This window comes from Pipistrellus hanaki (assembly GCF_964339955.1).
Source record: "Pipistrellus hanaki genome assembly, chromosome: 6".
Lineage (NCBI taxonomy): Eukaryota > Metazoa > Chordata > Mammalia > Chiroptera > Vespertilionidae > Pipistrellus > Pipistrellus hanaki.
Window position 1 is genome coordinate 48,271,065 of NC_140508.1, and position 19,206 is coordinate 48,290,270.

Genomic DNA, 19,206 nt, shown 5'->3' on the forward strand with positions numbered 1-19,206 from the left:
GTATTTCTTCTGAAGAATTAATATGTAGGAGTATTATAACCCAAAGAAAGTTGAATTATTTTGGTAATTCAAGACTAAAACCTCAACTAGAATGAGAAGCGAGATTTTTAGGTGTCCAAGCAAAGGAAACTTGGAGATGCTGAAATGGAAAGGGAAGGAAAGAAGAGGAGGCCAGCGGGTAAGACTAGGAGAGATATAACAAGGACTTTGAACTTAATCCTAAGAAAGGGTTTTTAAAAGATAATAAAATTGAAAATATAAAAAATATACATCTCCAGTTGTTGAGAGCTAAACAGTATCAGAAGGGAGACCAGTTGGAAATGTATTTCAGTAATCTAAGAGTGAGCTGACCCTACTCGGATTAAGGCGGCTGAGATGGAGAAAAGTGAACTCAGATAAAAACTCAGAGAATAAAACGAGCAGGACTTGGTAATTGATTGGATGTAAGGGCTGATGGAGGATGATTAGTAAGGGAAGTCTTAATTTTGCTTACCCAAGTTGAAAGGATGGTGCTGACTTTTAATAATAGGCAAAAAGTGCAGGGAAGCCAGAGTTAATCTCCGATAGGATGAGAAATATGTAGAGCTCTCCCTAAATTCCCACCAGCAGCAAAATTCATGCTTTCCATTACCACATAAATGCACACACATACACAAAGATAGTTTTCATTTCCAGCAAGCCTGAGGAGTCCAAATTAATAACATTAATTTGTTATGGCCCAATGGACACATATAAACATAATTTCATGCATATGCATTTTGGCAATTGTCAACTCTATTTTAATTGAATAGTAACTTTAGTTCCCTCCAGATTCCTTAATTGAGTGTCTTCTACATTCTAATCACTGTGAGGACAAGGATAAATAAGATAAAACTTCTGCCCCCAAGCTCATAGACTAGTGGTAGAAACAAATATATTACAACTATCATGTGTCATAAATCCAGAATAAAGTATTTACCAAAGCCTGGGGCCACAGGAGGAGACGAAGGAGAAACAAACTGATCAGGAAGAAGAGTGTAGATCAATCATTTCTCAAGCTCATTTACCCTCCATTCCCATTACACATGCATATACAAACAGGTGTACACACACACACATTGAACTCCATTTTGTTTTCAATGAGTTTCTGCACCCAAAATGAAATCCATTGCACTCTGGGAAAAAAAAAAAAAAGACTGCCAGAAAATTGAAGGAAAAAAAAATAGTTTCTGCATCAACATTTTTATAGGTATATGATCTATGTCTTTTTATCTAGACTGTGTAGCTTTTGTACTATAGTGTAAGCTCAGAGTTGATGACAAGACTGGAGCAGAATTGAGTGAGTCACTTCTGCTGATACGGTCTCCGAAGTGTGTATCCTCTTTGGACAAGAACCAAGGAAAATCAGTTTGAGCTGTTTACTTCAATTTGTCATTTCATTTTCCCATAGCTTCAGATAATCTGGAAGTAGGAGTGTTTATATTCCTATAGTTTCAACTATTCAAAGAAACAACTATTCTTTGTTTCATAGTTGAGTGCTTTGTTTTATAAATTTTATAAATCCCACTTCCCCTTGAATTTATTTGAGCAGATACTTCACTGTCCAATGGAGGGAAAGAAAATAGAATGAATTGTTCTATGAGCTGATTCTTAGGATAACATCCTCTACCTTCGCTGAAGATTTGGTACTAGTATCAATAATTAGAAATGTGTGCACATTGGTTTTATAATTGTATTTTTTTTCATAATGTGTATTTTAATTTGAGCCACAAATTCCTGGTGTACAGAAAGGAAATTTTATGTAGTAAAAAGAATCATAAAATAGTGGCTACCATTTATTGAATGTTTATATTGTGCCTGGATTATAACTTATGAGGTAGGTGTTATCACTCTGGGTTTATTGTTAAAACCAAGTCTGGGAAAAGTTAACTTTTCTAAGGTCTCACACTTTTGAAGGTAAATCAATTGATAATAAAATTAAAAATATAAAAAATATTTTACCCTCTTCCTGTTTTCCTTTCACTTTTCGGGGTAACAAAAGAAATTGCAACTTTCTTGGAAGAGCTATTAGCTATTTTAAGACCGGTAATAATGGCTGAAAGCAGAGTAAATAGAGAAAAAAATCAGCTTGTCTGACATTAATGTATAACAAAATGAGAAAGGAAATGCTTTTGCATTCAAGTTAATTTCTGGAATGATTAACAAGATGTGCTTGCTTGCTCTGTTGTTTTATATTTTCAGAGGGAAAAAAAAAGCTGTGAGTTGTATTCAAGCCAGAACAATCCCAAGGTAATCAGAGCACTTACTTATTCCTTTGCTGCTTAGGAAAAATAATGTTATTTTCCATTTATTTTACTGGGAGGTGATATCTGCTGTTATAAAACATTACATTGTTTTTCTATTTTTACTTCAGTTTATTATTACTTTTGTGAAATGCTTAATTGACATGATTGCATTTGTCTGAGAATTCTTTTGACTTGTAATGGTGCAAATAATCTGAAAGCATAAAAGATATTTTAATATAGGTTTGTTTTCTGGATTTTATGCAACAGAACTCAGTGGGAGACGTGGGACTTTGAGGTCAGATCTTACATGCTGCCAAAGATTGTTTGAAATTTAAAAGCAGATCTGGCTTTCATAAGCATAATGAACAAGCGGAACTTAACATTTGAATTTAGTCTTCTTCCAAAATATTACTTACTTTCTTTTTCACATTTTCCATTTTAATTTTAGCATTTGAAAACTAATTATCTTGATTCTGTTCTTATGTGTCCCAATTTTTTTTTTTTTTAATGGAAAAATGTTGGAAGGAGATGGGGGAAATGGTTGGGTTTGTTTTCCCCCTGAAGTCCAATTATCTTTGTTTTGCCAATGCTCATTATTTTGAAGCTTGCTCAGAGATGTTTTTTGGTTATGTCTTTAAATTAAACTTTTATAAATTCAAGAAAGATAGCTGCATGTTTTCAAGCAAATGATCGTGTGTGTGTGTGTGTGTGTGTGTGTGTGTGTGTGTGTGTGTATAGGGGCAAAAAGGACAATTGACTACTTTTCCTAAGACTTGTTAAGGGCTTTACATGTCATTTGTTTGCTGAGACTGATGATTTCATTCCCATTAAGAGAGGCATAGTTGATAATGGAATTCTGATAATGTGAGCATAATTGTTTTCTTGAGTACTAATTTCATAAGGAAAGATCTGAAGAATCAAATCTGGGTATTTGGGAAACTAAAATAGGAATCAACAATAGTGAATTATTATGATATATACAGTTCCCTATATTAAAGAGACATGATTAGAGGATAAAAAGGAAGCTAAAATTTTATCAAATTTTATTGGAATTAAACACAGTAAATTTACATTTTTGTATTTCATGCCCACTTAAAATCTACATACTAGGCCACACTGTTTCCCTACAAGTAACTGGGAAACTCGGAGTTCTGCCGAGGGGCTGTCTTTTCACGGGACAGTCCTCCTTTCAAGCAGAGTTGATTGAGCTTCAATTTGCCGAGAACTGTGAGCTGTACGGAGGATGTATAACTACAGTCCACGTTATTCTCCTCCTTGAGTGACTGAAAAGTTCTTAGTCACATGTTAATATTTTGTCCTCAGCCCCAGAGCAGAGGGGCATTCCCCTGTCCTCTGTGACCCCTGCATTCTGTACTTGCATTAGAGCACACGTCACTATATTGTGATAATATTCTCTCCATCACATCTGATCTTTTGCCTGATCTGGGTGGATGCACCATTTGTAAGGAATGCACCTAGCGACTGGCTGCTTTCTGATTACCTCAGTGATGGGGTCTCATGCCCATGGCTTCTGGGAAGGGAACAAATGATGGTTAGTTATGGATAATGCTTGCTATTCCATTTGGAAATCTTTTCTACATGCAAGGTAATGAGAGATTTTTTTGAGTTAATTTCCAGGAGCTCCTGTGGGATCCCTTAACACGACCCGCGTGGTTCAGGGCCCACTCAGGGTCCGGTTTCTGGAGAAGGCCGCACACTAAAACGAAGAGAGAGACTGGAAAAGAGTTAATTTGGGAAAATGGGGGCCAGGCGGGAAGTCTACCTCTAGTGGGAAGACTAACCCCTCTCTGGCTTTTACCATTCCTTTTATTGAGATTCTGAGACAAAGACATCTCTTAAGGAGGAAGTTCCAACAGCAGAAAATCAACTTACATTTACATATGATTAACAAATTAAAGTTGCCTCAGGCACCACTATCTCAACTAGACAATGAGTTAATGGCTCTGCTAGCTCTTTTTACATTTTATCTCCAGTGACAATGCTAGGTTTTAGTTCCCTGTTCCTGGTTCCCGGCAAGCTCCATTGTTTTGTCTCACACCCTATTTGGAAGTGAGCTTTTTAGATGGTGTGATGCAGCCATTAGTTCCATGTGGCTCTATGGTTGAGCCAGCAATCTTTGTTGAAAAGGGAAAAAAAGAATTCTCCATACTCACCTTTCATAAATCAGGGAGCACAGAGGTGTTGGTCTGTGTTTGGACTTGATTTTCTTCCATTAGTCTGTTGTCTCTCCTTATGCCAGTACTTCATGGTTTTAATTATTATACTTTTATTATTTTATAGCATGTTGTGTATTTCCTCTAACATTGTTCTCCTTTAGCATTTTGTTGTTTATTTTTGAAACTTGTCATTTCCAAATGAAGGCTAGAATCAACCTGTCAATTTCCACAAAATAAACATTCCTAGGTTTTGACTGGAATTACATTGAATCTCCAGGTTGAGTTGGGTGAAGTTGTCATCGTTACAATTTTGAGATCTCCAATATATAAACATGCTATATCACTACATTACTCTAGTTGTTATTTGTTTCTCTCACTAACATTATAATTTATACAACATAAGTTTATCTTCTATAAATCCCTAACTATTTTGATGTATGTGATGCTATTATAATATAATATTGGGTTTAAAATTTGATATTTGCTAAGTATTGGTTTCTAGAATACAGAAGTATATCTGATTGTGTATATTGACTTTATACACTTACTAACTTGACTGTTCTAATAGTCTGTGAAATTATTTGAATGTTTTACTGACAAATCATACTATAAGAAAATGAGTTTTTTTAATTTTTTATTTCTTCCTTCCTATTTCTCAGATATTTTGGGCTCCAGAATTTAAAAACAAATAAAAACCTCTTTACTATCTAATATATAGACTCATTATTATTTATTACAAAGTTACATTGTAAAGATTGACGTTTTAAATGTCCGGTACAGATATTTCAAATTAGTAGGAGGGAAGGTTCAGCTTACTTGGTATTAGAGTGGAAATCTCATTTGTCTTTGGGGTGGTTGAATTCCCTGTCAAGTGTTTTGTGTTACGGAAACTGCAAATGTGTTTGGTTAAATTCTTTACCCTTAAGGTTTAGACTCAAGAATAATTTAAAGGAAATTCCATCCATATGTTTATAACTTAATATGTTAGGCTGTTTTTTCCTTCTTTTCTTTTATATTTGACTAGTGGCCTGGTGCATGGAATTTATGCAAGGGGGGTATTCCTCAGCCCTGCCTGCACCCTCTACAATCTGGGACCCCTCAAAGGATGTCCTACTGCCTATTTACAGGGACCAGGCCTGAAACGACAGTCGGACATCCCTCTCACAATCTGGGGACTGCTGGCTCCAGCCGCTCACCTGCCTGCCTGCCTGCCTGATTGCCCCTAACCACTCTACCTGCCAGCCTGCTTGCCCCTAACTGCCCCCTGCTGCTGACCTGCTCACCCCAACTTCCTCCCCTGCTGGCCTGCTCACCCCACCTTATTTCCCCACTGGCCTGATTATCCCCACCTGGCCCCCCTATCCTGATCACCTCTAACTGACCCCCACTGACGGCCTGCTCACACCCAACTGTCCCCCTATACTGATCTGCTACCCACAATGGCCCCAGCCATTCCATATCACCTCCCAGTGACTCAAGGTCCCAGCCCCTCCTTTTTTTCTTTTCTTTTTTTTCAGCGCCTCCTTGAGCAGAGGCCAGGGCCAGCTGGAATCAAGTATCTAGGATTTATTTATCTTCTATAATTGAAACTTTGTAGCCTTGAGTGGAGGCCAGGGCAGGCAAGAAGCTTGACTTCCTCCATTGCTGGGGCAACCCAAGCCTCCTGCTTGCTCCAACTCCGTGGCTAGCCACCATCTTAGTTGGGTTAATTTGCATACTCACTCCTGATTGGCTGGTGGATGTGGCTTGTGGGAGTAGTGGAATGGCGGTTAATTTGCATGTTTCTCTTATATTAGTGTAGACTAGAGGCCTGGTGCATGAAATTCATGCACAGGGGGTGTGTGTGTGTCCCTCAGCCCAGCCTGCACCCTTTCCAATCTGGGACATCTCCTCACAATCCAGGAGTGCTGGCTCCCAACTGCTCACTTGCCTGCCTTCCTCATTGTTCCTAGCTGCTTATGCCTGCCAGCCTGATCACCCCCTAACCATTCCCCTGCCAGCCTGACTGCCCCCAACTGCCCTCCCCTCCAGGCCTGGTCCTCCCCAACTGCCCTCCCCTGCAGGCATAAGTCCCCCCAATTGCCCTTCACTTTAGGCCTGGTTGCCCCCAACTTCCCTCCTCTAGCAACCTGGTCACCCTAACTGCCCTCCCCTGCAGGCTTGATCACCCCCCACTGCCCTTCCTTGCAGGCCTGGTTCCTCCCAATTGCCCTCCCCTGCTGGCCTGATCACCCACAACTACTCTCCCTTGCAGATATGGTCTCTCCCAACTGCCTTTCCCTTCTCTGGCAATTGTGTGGTGGCCATCTTGTGTCCACATGGGAGCATCCATCTTTGACCACATAGGGGCAGCCATCTTGTGTGTTGGAATGACAGTAAATTTGCATATTACTCTTTTATTAATAGGATGTAAAGAATTCTCTTGAGCTGCTTCTTTCAGGGATCTTTTGGCAAGATTAGACTAAGTCACAAATCAAAAATTTTAGTTTGGAATCCAACATACATCAGTGATGTGTAGATTCTGTGAAATACCAAGAAGTTTTCTTATTTTTAATCTAAATGCCATAAAAACAGAGTTAGAGATTATTTCGTGGCATTGAAGGCAGTGGAAATATCTCTGGTTAGTGTTAAGTCAGAGCCAATAAATTTTCTTCTTATTAAATTGTACTGTACTTTGGAAAATTGTTAGTAGTTTTGGTAATTCTATAAAATCTCCTTCTTTTACCATTTACTATTTCATGAGAGTCAATGTTCAATGAACTATTTCAACCATACATCTTCATTTACTTTATGAAATCTGTCAAACAATTCCTAAATGTCTAGTCTTCTCATTTCTAGGCCCCCTCTTTTCTATCATAGCATAAACCATGCTTAGCAAACATGTACAACTCAGATATAAATATGTAATATTGTATGTTAGAGATTATTAACTTATGGTCTGCAATGCAATGATCATTTATTGAGAACATGATTATCTATGCAGACACTTTATATTTTTTGAGTCTGAAAGAGACATTATAAGCATGTGACATGAACCTTGGAAACAATAAAGACACATAGAAATTCATATCCTAAATATGTTGAAAGTAACTATGATTTTCCTTACATCTTGGTTTGCTCCTGTATAATTGTAGTGAAAATGGATAAAACAGAAATGTGATTTGACATGAAGAAACTATTTTCTCCAAGCACTGCCAACATTTCTATATATACATGATTGTTTAGCTAGCTCAGTCTTCTAATTAATAATATTAAAGCCATATACAACCAGACTAAAAAGCATGTGGGTACTATGTGTGTATGTATACACATAAATTGCATACACATACATATATGTGTATATACACACAAATACCTATGTGGTATTTGTATTTTGAGGTGGCATGGGAAAGCACTTTAGGAGTACTGAGACGTAATTCCTTAATTTCTCTCATTTGAACAAGCAATTTAATGTAATGTTCATGGAGGAAAGTTAGATTTCAACTTCCCTGTTCTGAGGCCAAAAACATGAGAACAGGGCATGGCACGTGGGTGGTCCCTACCATCTTTGTCCAGTCTTCCTGGACTTTAGACTTTTCTTTTACCAGAGACACAAGAAGTGGTTTCAGCTGCTAATTTCTGTAGTTTTCTGGATGGTGTTATGAGTTGAAACTAAATTCTTCCCCTTAGCCCTCAACCTCCCTAAATTAAAGGGCAATGAGACCACATACTTTATTGTGGTGTTTGGGTCGGAACACTGGCATTTCTCCTAAACACTGGTGAAAGAAACAATTTGGTATAGTGATAATAGCTCTGAACTTTGAGATTTAAGATCTGAATTAAGCCCTGTTTTTGTCACTTATTAGATTTTCTGACATTGGTCCAAGTACCCATACCTACCTAATAGAATTTCTGTAAGCACTATGCAAAATGTGCATTAAAAGTATCTTTAATATATATGTAAATGTGAATGTTATTACATCTGGAGGTTTTTGCTTGAAATTCTACGGCTACCGTTTATCTTAGTTTTAAGTCTTCATTGCCTCTTAAAATTTAAAAACTCAGAGCAGGAGAACACATTGAAATCCAAGGATGTGAGTGAAGAACATTCCGCTCACAAGGACCCAAACAGAAATGAAGATTGCCCCTTTGGAGAACAGGAAGGTCAGCATGACTAGAGCAAGAAGAAAAGTTAAACAAGGAAGGGATGCACAGGAGTCAAGGTCATGGAGGGAGGCTAGTGCTCCATTTATGTGATGTTAACAATGGGGAGTAAAAACAAAGCCTACACCTTGATCATAGCCCATAGAGAGCTTTGGGAGAGAATCTGAACTCCACAAGTGTAAGATAATAAATTTGTACGGTTTTAGCCATTAGAAGTAAAAGGAAACTCATACCAAACTCACCGTGCTAATTCTTTGCAGAATTGCCTGTTGCCCCTTAGCTCAGGTTAAAAGTGTTTTATTGCGGCAGTGTCTTATGATTATACTGAATAAAGACCAACTTCTATACTTAAAATATTGCTTTACTTGACCATCAAGACAAGAATAACATCTTACACAACTTCTTGGGGTATATTTTTCAAACTTCTGAAGATTACCATGTCAAACATTTGGGGTACTAAACCCTCAGGAGCCCTTAAGAAAGAGTAGCTGCAAATCCAAGAGCTGCCAAGTTGCCTGTTGAACTTGGGGGTGGGGGTGGGGGATATAGGTTTCTTAAATCTGGTCTTTCTCTTGCCCAACAAAAACATGTTTGACCCATCATTTCTAGAGGTGCTCTATAGCATCTGATGAACCAGTAATCATGTGATTTGAGCATTTTAAAGACTTATTCTTTGACTTATTATTCAAAAGGGTGAATTTTAATCTCTGCCACCAACATGGCCATAGGGCTTTACATTGATAATTAAATTCCAGGTACCCATAAAGCTTAACAAGCCATATCACACATACCTTATATTAGTATTGCTTTGCTTCAGTAAGAAGGAGGGTGAATGAAGCAGTCTTTGGAAATAGTCTACGTAGGTGTAGCTCACAAAAGTCTGAATTCACTGTAACATTGCTGCTCTTAGCTTTTTGATGTGAATGCATTTTAGCCAATTTGGATTACTAAGTGTAAAAAACATAATATTGGACAATAAACAGACTTAAAGAATAATTTTTTTTATTAAAAAATTTTATAGCTACTTTTCAAAAGTAACTATGACAGTCATTTGGGCCATATTCTCCAAACTTCATTATGAAAACTTTCCAATCAGCTAACAAAGAACAGACATGCACATTCCATCAGATGGGTGTGAGGAAATATTACTAAATCATTCTGACATAAAAAGACTTTCTCTTGTTCAATACAAAGGATAACCAGATCTGTAAAGAATTTCTGACTTAGTCTCATATATCCTTTAAGAGCACGTGTGAATGGGATGCATGGCCTTGGAATTTTGTTGAGAAAATGCTTAGGAAAATTGGGATATCTGTGGCTTTGTTCACTGAAATTCTGAAATGAATTTAAGTATTACAATATTAATGAATCTGGTATTAAAGAAAATCTATAATTTTAACAAATAAATAGCTTTCAAATAAAAAAATGAAAAGCATAACCCTTCTCCCTTAACATCACCTGCTTGGTTGTGGAACTGGGGTATGGATTATTTCACAGGTAATTTTTTCTCACTAATAATGATTATAATTTTGAGTTGTTAGGTATGTGCTCTTCTGGGTTTTATTTTAATTTCTTTTAACTATTATCTGTGGGTAAAGTTACATTGTACTCTACATTACTTAATCTCTATGAAATTATACAACATGATATATACAGGGCCATGTAAATTCCAGATTCCTGGACAATTTTGGAAAGCAGTAGAGTAGGATCTTTGACATGATCAGGTTTGTTTTTGCAGTGTTCTTTCACACACCCACACACACACACAAAAAAAAAAAAAAAAAAAAAAAAAAGAAAAAGAAGAAAAAAGTGCACTGTTGACTGTCAGCCACCTGGAAATAGTATCGGGATTATTTCATATGAAAATAAGATTTGACTGGATGCTATAGTTCCACCACAGCTAATACTATTTTTATTTTTAGCTTAAGGTCTCAATGGGTGTTTTTGGCTTATTTATTTGGCATTATTAAGTTGGATTAGATTGCAAAAAATTGGGATAGTTTGTGGTTTTGTTCACTGAAACCTTGAAATACACACAAATATTAAGAAATACTGAGGAATTAAACAAGTTTCAGGTTTCAAAATAGGCAATAAGTAGCATGAATTGTATATAGATTGTTAGAAGAAATATACTTAAGCTGTGAACTCAAACCTTAGATAAAATATCCTTATGCCCTACTATTTGCTTACTGGCGAGACATTTGAGAAATATTTTTAAACATAATTTTCTAAGAAGTACACAAGAATAGTTAAATTATGTTATATCCTCCAAGAAATCCTAGATTATCTGAACCTAAATTTGTATTTGGCAGGCAAAACACTATAAAAGCTTTGAGTTGATAAGCCTGCCAGAAAAGAAAAATGTTACTTTTCTAAGACTCATTACAAATTTTACATTGGCACTTTATAAAATGGATTGTGGATTGTGGATTTTGAATCCTTCTTTATTCTTTTATTCATATTCCAAAGAAGTACGACTAATCACTTTCTACCTATGACTTATAGTTTTGTTTTTTCCACTTAAAAGCACAGAAAACATTGCTATTGTCTGAGAATGTCAGCAATAACATCAAGATATGATCTGAAATAGTTTATTTTGAAAGAAATGAAGTTAATTTTTATCACTGAACATTGTCTAAGAAAAATATTGTTTTTCTCAAATAATGTTTTATTGGAAACCTAGGCTAAAGAAAAGACACCACATTGACTTAAAACAGTGCTACATGGCTTAAATGATATTAGATAATGATAATAGGGTAAAGAGATAGAAAGCAATGAAGAATCAGAAGGAAGCGTGGCTTATCATCTGAATTATATGCAGATTCTTTAAAATAAAGATAATTTGTATATGATCAGATAATACAATTTATAACTTATTAATGGCTCTTGGCAAACATGAATATACTTGTTTTTAAATGTTTACATCTATACTTGTCTTATACTACAAAGCTTTGGGGAAATAAGTATCTAAGCTTTAAATAATTGGTAACATGTACAAATTTATTTTATATTATTCAGTTGCCCTCTTTGTGCAAGTGTTTCCTGCCTCTATAGGATTCTAAAACCTCACATTCACAACAAACAGACTATAACCATTTGTATAATCCACCACAGTGTTCCGGTTCTAATTAATACTTAACCATGGGCAAAACTGGAACTATATTAAAATGATGTCATATAACCATTCAATGTCATTGTTCTACTTAATCACTGTCACTGTTTCACTTATCACTGCCACAACTGCATTATCAACATTTACTCTTTAGGTTTCTTATAAATTGTTCTTAAAAATACATTATTTTTCCTGCTTTAGACCCAGACAAATGTGTACTTTTAATTAAAATAATATGTTTTTATTGATTTCAGAGAGAGGAAGGGAGAGGGAGAGAGAGCTAGAAACATGGAAGAGAGAGAAACATCTATGGGCTGCCTCCTGCTTGCCCCCTTCTAGGGATCGAGCTGGCAACCTGGGCATGTCCCCTGAGCAGGAATTGAATTGGCAACTTCTTGGTGCATGGGACAGTGCTCAACCAACTCAGCCACAGGGACGGGGCAAAATGCATAAGTTTTTATACTATTCCTTTGTTCATGCTTGACAGACCATATTTTAAAATATGACTAGAGGCCCAGTGCACAAAATTCATGCATGGGGTGGGGGTGTCCCTCAGCCTGGCCTGTACCCTCTCCAATCTGGGACCCCTTAGGGGATGCCTGACTGCCAGTTTAAGGATCAGGCCTAAACCAGCAATTGGATATCCTTCTCACAATCTAGCACTTCTGGCTTCTAACTGCTCTCCTGCCTGCCTGCATGATTGCCCCTAACTGCTTCTTCCTGCCAACCTGATTGCCCCCTAACTGCTTCCCTGCCTAATTGACTCATAACTGCTCTCCTCCTGGCCTGATCACCCCCAATAGCCCTCCCTTGCTGGCCTGATCACTCTCAATTGCCCTCCCCTGCCGTCCTAGTTACCCCCAACTGCCCTCTCCTGCCAGCCTGGTAACCTCCAACTGCCCTCCCCTGCCAGCCTGATCACCCACAACTGCCCTCTCCTGCCAGCCATCTTGTGGCAGCCATCTTATGATGACATGAAGGCAGCCATCTTGTGCTGGCCATCTTGTGATGATGTCATGTGCTTTTATTATATAGAATATATTTTACTTTCCTGAACACTGAAAATAGTTCTCCCTTTTCTCTTTCTATCAGAGTATGTGATGTCATAGCTATAGTAACAACTGTTTCTTAGCTTTATGTTCTGAATCAATATTAATCTATTTTTCTCTTTGCTTATGGTTTTTATTAACATTATTAACATTATTTTATTAAAAATCTAAAAACTTCATTTAGAATTTATTTCCTATAGATTAGTGGAAAGCAATAAGTATAAACAATAAAAAAAATCTATTTGGACCCTATTTTATTCTTCCTCTGTAGTATAACTTTTGCCAAAAATGCTTTTATTTCTGGTCTGCTTCATTCTTCAGATAATGCCTAAGATGTCACTTCAGAAAAACTTCTCTAACTAAGTATGTATGTATGTGTTGAACCACAATACACTGTTTATTTCTTTCAAAGGCAGTGGAAATGCACAATTATTTGATATACTGATGCTGATTATTGGCAAGGTACCAGGATGGCAGGATCCATATCTGTTCCCTTCACTAGCATAGAGGAGGCCAAAGGTATATTTTCTGCTGAGATGCAAGGCCTCTAAGGGATGGAGGATAGTCAGGCATAGGTCAGCTAGCTGCTGCCGAAGGATGAGAAGCCAGGGAGAAATGGGCGTGTGGAGGAAAGGAACAATGCTCCTTATAAAGCAATCAAATGGCATAATGAATATTGTTGAGGTGAGGTTTGTACAAGTAACAGAGATAGGGTGGCTGAAGCATAGGACATAGAAGCAGAATGACAGAGAAGGTAGAGGGATGGACAAGCCCCAGACCCAGAACTTCCATAATCTATGATGAGAAGACTGAATTCACTCAAATCACAAAGTTAGCTCAGCAATAAAAAAAGAAGGAAATCTTACCATTTGTGACAGCATGGATAGACCTAGAGGGTATTATGCTACGTGAAATAAGTCAGACAGAGAAAGACAAATACCATATGATTTCACTTCTATGTGGAATCAAAAATAAACAAAATAAATAAGTAAATAAAATAGAAATAGACTCATACATACAGAAAACAGGCTGACAGTTGACAGAGGGGAAGGGCTTGGTACTGCGTTAAAAAGGTCAAGGGATTAAGAGGTACAAATTGGTAGTTACAAAGTAGTTACAGAAATATAAAGGACAGCAGAGGGAATATAGTCAATGATATTATAATAACTATGTACAGGGCTGGGTGGGTTCTTGAAATATTGTGGGGACCACTTTGTAAAGTATATGATGTCCAACCACTATGCTGTACACCTAAAACTAATCCTATGTAATAAAAGACTAATATGCAAGTCAACCAAATGGCAGAATGACCAGTCACTATGATACTGACTTCCAGGGAGAGCACCACGCAGCCTGAAGCCAAGCTCATGGCTGGTGAGTGAAGTGGTGGTGGGAGCCTCTCCAGTCTCTGCAGCAGCACTAAGAATGTCAGACTGATAGCTTAGGCCTGCAACCTGACATCAGTCGGACATCCCCCCAGGGCTCTTGGACCTCCCCTCCAAGTGCACAAATTTTGTGCACTGGGCCTCTAGTTGTTATATATCCCCAAACTGGGTTGACCCCTTGTAAGTGTATGACTTAGGCTGCTTACATTAACACCCTAAGTCCTAGGTTCTTATCTCTTGGATGGAGTTAATAGTATTCAATATTTAACTGAATAATATTAATACTATATAAAATTTAGACTATATATTTATTAAATGAAATTCAGAACTTTTATTGTAAAATTCATTTATCTACTGCAATTTTTTTTTTTTTAAGTTCACCATTACCCTTTCAAAAGAGGGAAAATAACCTGAAAAAAACTAACTAATGCAATTCCAAGGTGACATATTAGTGACTTACATAGCACTGAGGAAAACTATCCCCTTGCCTGAGAAACAGCCTGAGCCAGTCAATCTGCAGGCATTTTCCCATCTAACGGTCACAAGAACTGAGTGAGATGTATGATATATCTGTCTTCTTTTACAAATGAGGGTATGAGGCAGTTTATGAATTTGTCCAAGAGCATCTATTTAGGAAGTGACAGTCAGAACTTGAACCAATAGAGCCTGGAGCCAGTCTTCCACATATTAAACTCCTCTTTTAGTGAGAAATAATATGTTTAGTAATATTATCTATACATCATATGCCCATCAAATTTTATTTATTTGGTTCTGTACTGCATTCAAATATCTGTGGTAGTAATCATGGTAGCCTGATTGTATGAATGCTTTTAATAGTTTTATTGAGGTGTAATTGATACAAAATACTGCACATATTTACTGTATACTATTTGAAGAGTTTGGACATCTACATGTACTATAAAAACAGAACCCTAATCAAGGTAATAAATATACCCATCACCTCCTAGAGTTTCCTTATGCCCACACTTTTTATGGTGAGCACAATGCAAAAATGAGAATAAAAGACCAAAAGGTGAATAGCATTAAAGTATTTTTTCTTTTTTTTATGTACTTTTTTTCATACATCAAAGGCATTGTGCTACAACCATTGACAAATACTTTTACAGTCATCTGAAATAAAACATTAGTGTACACACATATGTGTAGGGGATACAAATGACTTAATAAAGACAAAGTATGGTTAAACATCTCCATTTATGCTTGCTTAAGAAACACTTTAGAACAAGAAATACTATTCAAGTTCAAGGACTGAATGATTAAACCCACCTCAGTCTTGTTTAGTCAGATGTGAAAAATACATACTTAATTAGTAGGCAAGATCTCAATATACCAGAATCCAATTATAGAGTCTTCAAAAATATGAGTGAAGCAAAAGTTAATGAGACATTTTAAAAGACATTACAATTTCAAGGTACTGATTTCTTTTGAAAAATGGCAAGGTTAAGTTTAATTTTAATATGCTGAAATCAATGTGCTATCTTCATTTTGTAATTTCAGCTTAAAGGAATAATTCCTTATGCAGTAAATAATGAATATATATGTGAATATATATTATATATATATATATTATTTGGTGTACTTCTAATTAAAATATTCTTTTATTTTAACACAAAATTCATGCAAGGATAGGGTACCCAGGCGTGGCTGGCAATCAGGGCCAATCTGTGGGGTAATCGGTGGGACAATCAGGGGGCCCCACTGGCACCTACCTTGGCTGGCCTTGTGCCGCCCACTCGCTGGCCCCACCATCCACTGCTGCTGCCAGTTGGGGCCTATGGGCTGGGGGCAGCTCTTGTATTGAGCATCTGCCTTCTGGTGGTCAGTGTGCATCATAGCAACTCGTCATTCTACCAGTCATTCCACCATTTGGTCTATTGCTTATTAGGCTTTTATTATAAAGAACTAAAGGCGCGGTGCAGGAATCCATGCACCAATGGGTTCCCTCTGCCTGGTTTGCGGGATCAGGACAAAACCAGCTCTCCAACATCCCCTGAGGGGTCCTGGATTGTGAGAGGGTGCAGAGTAGGCCGAGGGACTTCACTGGTACATGATTGGGACCGGGGAGGGATGTGGGAGGTTGGCCAGCCAGGGAGGGACTGCAGGAAGGCTCCAGGGCTTGTCTGACCCATCTTGCTCAGTCCCAATAGGCCAGACCCCAGCAGCAAGCTAACCTACCATTCAGAGCATCTGCCCCCTGGTGGTCAGTGCACATCATAGCAACTGGTCAACCAGTTGATTATCAGCCCTCTGGTGGTCAGTGCATGTCATAACAAGCAGTTGAGCAGCCTTAGCATATCATTAGCATATTATGCTTTGATTGGTTGAACAGATGACTGGACGACCAGACTTTTATTATATAGGATTGGTCTTGGTTTACTAATTGTCAAAGAAATTTTGTCAATTATATGCTCAATGCCCATTGAATTATAGTAAATGAAGGGAACAATTGATTTAAATCAGCATTAATTAAAATAATCTTGGACATCTACTATTCCTAACAAAAATAATTGCAACCATGAATCCATACTATTGTAATAAGTATAGTAAGGAGTGAATTGGTTTGGTACTTCTACAAAACACTTGTTAAAATGTATATATTTTCCTACAACTGAAAGTTATATACATTTAATATTATATACTCATTATTTTAGTAAATAGAAACTTTTTTTTATTTTGTTGATATAATGAAATCCCCTCATTTGATTAAATGGATGGTTCAGAGACAGTTTATGATCTATAGCTATATAAAAGCAAATGAAAAACTGAGAGAGATTAATTCTTATATGTAAATTATTTGCACCAGCAAATCTTCTTTGATAATAAAAATGGGCAATCTTATGCAAACACATAGCTTTACTAATTTGTAGATTAACCTGCATATTTTAAGTATTTATTTTAAAACTAGTGGCCTGGTGCATGAAATTTGTCCACATTAAAAGAGAATTAATTAGAGGAAATATTTTCCTATTGCTATTTGCCCTTTCTCTATAATAGAAGTGTCAGAGATGAAAGAAAATTACTAAAATGTATATGAAAATCTCCCTCCTGTCAGAATCTGAGCACACCGTGGGATCTAGTGTCAAGTCCCTGCCCATCACCTTCAGGCACTTAAAAAATGCAGGAGACCCAGAACTGGCTGGCCCCACCCCCATCAAGCCCTCTGAGTGGGGGGCACAGCCTCAGGTCTCCTGGCCCAGCGCCGTGTTGGAGAGTGCAGTCTCAGGCCTCCCATCAAGCTTTGCCAGGTGGGGGTCGCAGCCTGAGGTCCCTGTCAAGCCTTGCTGGATTGTGTGTGTGCGTGTGTGTGTGTGTGTGTGTGTGTGTGCGTGTGTGAGGGTGGGGGCAGTGCAGCCTGAGATCCCCAGGCCCTCAGCCGGGGTGGATGGCATAACCTGAGGTCTCCTGGCCCAGAGCCAGGTGGGGGGCATGGCCTGAGGTTCCCCATCAATCCCCACTGGATGGGAGACTTGGCCTGAGGTCCCTCGCCCTGGCCAGGCACCATGCAAATCGGAGGTCTCTGCTGTCCAGTTGTGACATTACAGCATCCTAGCTAATTTGCATAGAAGATATTCAAGGGCTATATCCTCAGTATAGCAATATTGCCATATTGAATAAGTAATGGATCTGCATAATCGATAAGAAGTGTTTGAATTTATAAATTAATTTGCTTTTTGTTATTTTATATGGAAAGCTATTTTTCATTTTGTGATAAAGCTTTGAAAATGCTAAAACTCTGTGTAGTTTATCTCTGCTGAGAAGACTTCAGTTTTAGGAGACAGTTTTCTCTTCTTTTTGCTGTGCTCTGAGAGCATCTGTCCATAGCCTAGGAAGCTAACACTGACCTGACCCATAAGATGTATTAAAAAGATTGAATAAATATATTTTATTCTGTTAATTATCTATTTTTATTATATGTGCTTATCTCATTCTCTGGAATATAAAATCTTTAAGGACAAAGACCATGTGTTATTCTAAATGTTATATTTTTAGAACTTATCATGGTATATTAACCATAATTAATTTATTAGATATCCTTTTGACTGCAACTAACAGGAAACTCAATGATGAAAGCTTTAGTAAATATAGGTAATCTTTCTCACAGAGCAAGGAAACCAGGATATTAACACAGAGCTCAGTCAATAAACTATCATTCTGTTCTACCATTTTCAATGTTACAAGATAACTACACTCACCTTATCCAGAATCATGTCTTTGTTTAGGAAGGAAGAGAGCAGCGGAAAGGGGTTTCTTATTCTGATGTTTTGAAATGTTTGTAGGCAGGAAATTTCCCCAGCAGACTTCCCCTCACATCTCACCAGTAAAACCAGGCCACGTGCTTACTTGTGACCAATGAATGGTCAATGAGGTCATCAGGGAAGATTTAGACCAATCACAATTTAGCTTTTGGGACTGGGACAGGAGCTTAGCCTGCCAGAGATCAATAAAGTCTACATTTCATCCAAATTGTTCTTTAATTATTAGCAAGGGGAAAGGAGACCATCAAATAGTAAATGGACAACATGTGTTACACTAAATATTACACTAAATCTAATTCTATGGGTAGAATTAGATTTATTAAAATGAATTATTCATATCGTATGCTGTCCACAATTGTATCTTCATATTTTTATTTGTATTGTAAAATTCAATATGAGCAATTCCTGTTTATTTCAGGGTAATTACAAATGCATAAATTCCTCTATACAGTAGATCCTTGGGTTATATCGGAGATCAGTTCCTACATTTTCACCATAAGTGGGAACCCACCTACCTAAGCACCCACGTCACTCACATGGAGCACATACACAGCAGTAATGAAGTGAAACAGTAAAAAAAAAAAATTTTTAAAAAAAGGTAACAATTCCTGACCTTTTCTTGTGGTAAATAAATAATAAAAACATAAAGCACATATATACATACGTCAAAATGATGGAGCTTTTTATTTTTTATAAATAAATTGGAGATGGCGAAGTAACCAGGAAACTACTTACGAGTTCGACGTAACCCGAGAACTGCCTGTATTTTATGCTTAAAAGAAAGTGTTCAATATTGAAA

At 37.3% G+C, this 19,206-nt stretch overlaps 1 protein-coding gene across 5 annotated transcripts in view; it reads left to right on the forward strand.

The window, feature by feature from the left end:
- CCDC102B (coiled-coil domain containing 102B) overlaps positions 1-19,206 on the forward strand; it is a 134,105-nt gene that overhangs the window by 15,311 nt on the left and 99,588 nt on the right. Inside the window, exon 2 of one of the 5 annotated variants that reach the window (XM_084888908.1) lies at positions 2,223-2,268. The exons of the other annotated variants lie outside the window; for them this stretch is intronic. The gene's annotated coding sequence lies outside the window, so the exon portion shown is untranslated. The remainder of the gene's footprint in view (positions 1-2,222; positions 2,269-19,206) is intronic. 5 annotated transcript variants of the gene reach the window in all.